Source organism: Vulpes vulpes, unplaced genomic scaffold (assembly GCF_048418805.1).
Source record: "Vulpes vulpes isolate BD-2025 unplaced genomic scaffold, VulVul3 Bu000000687, whole genome shotgun sequence".
NCBI lineage: Eukaryota > Metazoa > Chordata > Mammalia > Carnivora > Canidae > Vulpes > Vulpes vulpes.
Window position 1 is genome coordinate 175,603 of NW_027325683.1, and position 4,986 is coordinate 180,588.

General features: G+C 43.1%; 1 pseudogene; it reads left to right on the top strand.

Moving 5' to 3' along the window:
* Nucleotides 1-1,756: 1,756 nt before the first annotated feature.
* On the top strand, nucleotides 1,757-2,757 carry LOC112928604 (microtubule-associated protein RP/EB family member 1 pseudogene; annotated as a pseudogene).
* Nucleotides 2,758-4,986: the final 2,229 nt, after the last annotated feature.

A 4,986-nucleotide genomic window follows, 5' to 3' on the forward strand; every position in this document is an offset into this window, starting at 1 on the left:
TGCCAAAGATGTAGAATCATCTGACTTAACAGATGTACAGTTGAATCCTAACCAGAATCTTTAAAGCATCATCCAACTCTAATACAAAGTTATTGGAAACAGAGCTTGTTAGTTCTTAGAGACCTAGTAGCCAGGGACCTAGGTTACTAAGTGCTATTCATGTTGAATACTGGTCCAAAAATCCAGCTGGGTCAGTTCTAGAAAGCCAGGTGGTTTTTGTTTTTGACCTATTGACTTGTTCTTGACCATATTCTAGTTCCAGCAAGAAGCATTTGTACTAGCTCCAATTCCTCTTTACCCAACTAAGAACTAAGTATAATTGCTCAACTATAGCTAGTGAATTTATATTTTTGGGCCTCTAGACAAGAGCAGGTGTCACAAGTAGCTTTTTGTTGGGGGAGAGGAGTGTCTGACCACTTTCCATTTGTATTATTCTTATCATGGGAATCCACTCTTGTGTATCATGCAGGAGGGAAGTATCGGTCTTAGAAGTTTTCCAGTAGCCCGTACTTGCCTTAATTTGGGGGTTTCTGGATATCCTTAGGGAAGGACAGTCTACTGGAGGGGAGAGCATTTTAAATATCTGGAAGTCTAACAATCAGCCCCAATAGAGGATTAGTAGGGAGCAGGGGGGCAGGCAGATTTAAGCCTGGTATCTGCATAGCAGTAGTACCCGATTTGGATACATCCTGTTTTGAGAGTACAAGTATTGTTTATCACAGACTTAGCCTCAATCTTGACATTCCAGGTAAGCAGATTCTGAGTGGATTAGAGCATGTTGGAAAAAAAAAATTCTTCCATTTCTGCAATGGTCTATTTGATTCCTTCGAACCTAGCCCACCACTAGCATATATTCCTGATGAACTGGCTTTGGCTGATAGGGTTGGAATGAAGTCAGCAGCAGTCCTGATTATTGCAAGAGGCTTAAAACTGGAGGTAGTATTAATGATAGGAGGGGAATTGGGGAATTGAAGTATTAGAGGAAATCTGTAGAAGGAAGTCTGCCTTCTGAAGTGTTTAGAGGTGGTACTAATTGGTCTGAAGCATAAGGATAAAGACCATGGTTCTTCCAGAGTGGCTTAGGCCTAAAATAGAGACCCTGTGTTAAGAACTGTCTTGTTCCCTGGGGAAGATCAGAGGGCCTTGAATGGCCTTACAAGTTCCCCACTAGACTCTGCTCCTGTGGAGGAGGCCCCCCAGCTAGACAACCCTTCTTGTTAAGGGACTAGGCACAGCTTCTGCTTATCCCTAGGTGTCTGGTTTCCATTCCCTGTTAGCTTATAGAATTAGACAAAACTTAAGACATCTTCCATGGGAACCAGAGGACACCCACCTCCTTGTCACTACAGAGCCAGCCTTTTACAACTCCTGGTTGTCCCTGTTCCATATGGCCCACATGGCATGTGTCCTCACCTAGGCTGTATGTAGGACAAGTTTCTGATGTCTCGTTATATCCCCGTACAGTGGTAATTGTTTACTTGCTCATCCATGGGTGAATAGGAGATTAAAACTGTTATATTCACAGCAGTAGTCATGGTCTGAGACAACATTCAGGATAGCTTTGTTTTTGCTTAAGTGTCAGAAGATGGGAATGGGGGCCAGAAGGATGAAGATAAGCAAACCAAAAGGTTTTTGACTTTGATAATACTTAGCTGCCGACTATAGTTAGGAGTAAGGAGATATTCTGGGAAGGATATATAAAAAAAAAAATTCAGGGGTCGGGCGGTTGGAACGAGACGAAGACAGAATTGAAGCCGGGCACAGGCAGTGGACGCGGTCCCGCCGAGAGCCGAAGATGGCAGTGAACGTATACTCAACGTCCGTCACCAGGGATAACCTAAGTCGACATGATATGCTGGCCTGCATCAATGAGTCTCTGCACCTGAATCTGACAAAGATTGAACAGTTGTACTCAGGGGCTGCCTATTGTCGGTTTATGGACATGCTATTCCCTGGCTCCATCGCCTTGAAGAAAGTGAAATTCCAGGCTAAACTAGAGCATGAATACATCCAGAACTTCAAAATACTACAAGCAGGTTTTAAGAGAATGGGTGTTTACAAAATAATTCCTGTGGACAAATTATTAAAAGGAAAGTTTCAGGACAATTTTGAATTTGTTCAGTGGTTCAAGAAGTTTTTTGATGCAGACTATGATGGAAAAGACTATGACCCTGTAGCTGCCAGACAAGGTCAAGGAACTGCAGTGGCTCCCTCCCTTGTTGCTCCAGCTCTGAACAAACCGAAGAAACCTCTCAGCTCTAGCAGTGCAGCTCCACAGAGGCCCATTGCAACACACAGAACTACTGCAACCCCTAAGGCTGGCCCGGGTGTGGTGCGAAAGAATCCTGGTGTGGGCAACGGGGATGATGAAGCAGCTGAATTGATGCAGCAGGTCAATGTATTGAAACTTACCGTCGAAGACTTGGAGAAAGAGAGAGATTTCTACTTTGGAAAGCTAAGAAACATTGAATTGATTTGCCAGGAGAACGAAGGGGAAAACAACCCTGTATTGCAGAGGATCGTGGACATTCTCTATGCCACAGATGAAGGCTTTGTGATACCTGATGAAGGGGGCCCACAGGAGGAACAAGAAGAGTATTAACAGCCTGGACCAGTAAAGCAACATCCGAATTCTTCACTCCAAATCATGTGCTTAACTGTAAAATATCCCCTTTTATTATTCTTAGAGGACTCACTGGTTTCTTTTCATGAGCAAACAGTACCTCTTCTTAAAGTGAACTTTGCAGAAGTTTCACCCCTTTTCCAATGAGTTTGAGTTGGGAGCTTTTACCCTGTAGCAGAGCAGTATTAACACCTAGTTGGGTCACCTGGAGAACAGAGAGGCTGACCATGGGGCTCACTGTGTGGATGCTGGTAACACTCACTGCTGGAGAAGGTGCTTTTATGTCATACACTGAGGTGGAGTCCTCAGTAGAGAAATGTAAAGACTGATTTGAATTTTAAGGTAATGTGAAATCTTGGCAGAGAACGTTTTAATAAATGCCTTAAGAGTATTTAAAATATGCTTCCATATTTCAAAATATAAAATGTACCATGACAGGAGATGTTACATGTTTGACAAGGTGTCTGGGAAGGAAGGGCCAGACCTCTGGACCTTTGGAATCTGCTGTTCACAGGCCTTGCAGGGCTGCTTGAATCCTCAAAGACCTAGACCTTGGCTCAAAAGGGAAGTTTAAAAAGTTGCTCTGTAAAGCCATTTAGTGTCCTTGACCAATCGTATCCCTCCTCTAAGAAGCAAGAGGCATTGTTGCCTGGATGAATAGAGGGCACGTTTCAGCCCTGAGATGTTGAAGAGCTTGAATTTCATTGAACATTTCTCTGACGATCTTTCCAGTAATCCCTGAAATTGCTATGTAATGTGTTTTTGGGAAAGGAGGTGTGTCCAGTTTCTAAATCTAACAACTACTTTTGGGGACTTGCCCACATCTCTGGGATTTGAATGGGGGTCATGTCCCATTTTACTGTCTTTTAAGTTTACATTGAACATGTTTCTCTTCTCTACTCCCTGTGTCCACTGGGGACTCCTCTTTGGCTCCTTAAAGTTTGCTGCTTAGAGTGTAAGTTCAGCAGGCAGGTGGTCACGCTGCAAGTCTTTCTGGACCTCTGGCAAAGGGAGTGACCAGTGAAGGCCATTGCTACCTTAGGATCTGCAAGGCTGGGTGTTCTCGGTACCTGCTGTCCACCACCCTCCACTGTTATTGGAATACTTTGCCAGTGCACTAATCTCTTTGGAGATAAAATTCATTAGCGTGTTACTAAATGTTCATTTTCTTTTGCAGAAGATACAGTACCGTGTCTGAATTAATTATTAATATTTAAAATATTTCATTCCTTAACTCTTCCTCATTGGCTTTGCCCCTAGCCTATTCAGTTCCTTTGTTTGGCAGGATTCTGCAAAATGTGTGTCACCCACTACTGAGATTGTTCAGCCCCTGATGTATTTGTATTGATTTGTTCCTGGTGGTAGCTTGTCCTAAAATGTGTGTAGAAAGCAGATATTTTATGATAAAATTGTTGTGTAGTGCATGCTCTGTGTGGAATTCAGAGGAAAACCCAGATTCAGTGATTAACAATGCCAAAAAAATGCAAGTAACTAGCCATTGTTCAAAAAACAGTGGTGCTCTTTCTCTTTTGTGGCCTTTTAGACTTTTGTTGCCCTAAAATACCATTTTATTGGGAACCCATTTTCCACCTGGTCTTTCTTGACAGGGTTTTTTTTCTACTTTAAACAGTTTCTAAATAAAATTCTGTATTTCAAAAAAAAAAAATTCAGTGTTCTATCTCGGTCTTGAGTAGTCGCTGTTGTCAGCAGCTTAATTTTAGAGTGGTGGCTGGAAGTGACCTATTCCCTGAAGAAGTCCCCTACCAGAAGATTCTAGAATAGAGAAGTCAGCATAATTGCTAGGGATCTTGAGAGATGAGCAACAAACCAGCAAAAAAAATTTCATGGGTGATCTTCTGAGCTCCTCGATGCCCTTGCCTGGGCACTGCAGAGGTCTGCAGCCAGGAGATGCCAACAGGCACAGATAAGAAATATCCCCAAGGAATACCTCCAGCCAGAAGCCTGAGGCAAGGACACCCAATAGGACAAGAGTGCTTTACTGGCACTCTTTTCTGTTTTGTTCCTGCTGATTGCTTGGCACAGCACCTTCTTTCACTTGTGTCTCCAGATTATTCAAACAGACATCACCTGAAATATCATTTTTCTCCTAACATTCTGTTTTCATTTATGACACAGCAGCATCTCTGTAAGTACCAGGTCATGTCCATCCCTCGGTACATATCTGCATTTGCTTTTAGACCATTTCTTTTGTTTAATAATAATAATAATAAAGACTCCTAACTCGGGGAAACGAACTAGGGGTGGTGGAAGGGGGGAGGAGGGCGGGTGTGGGAGGGGAATGGGTGACGGGCACCGAGGTGGACACTTGACGGGATGAGCACTGGGTGTTTTTCTGTATGTTG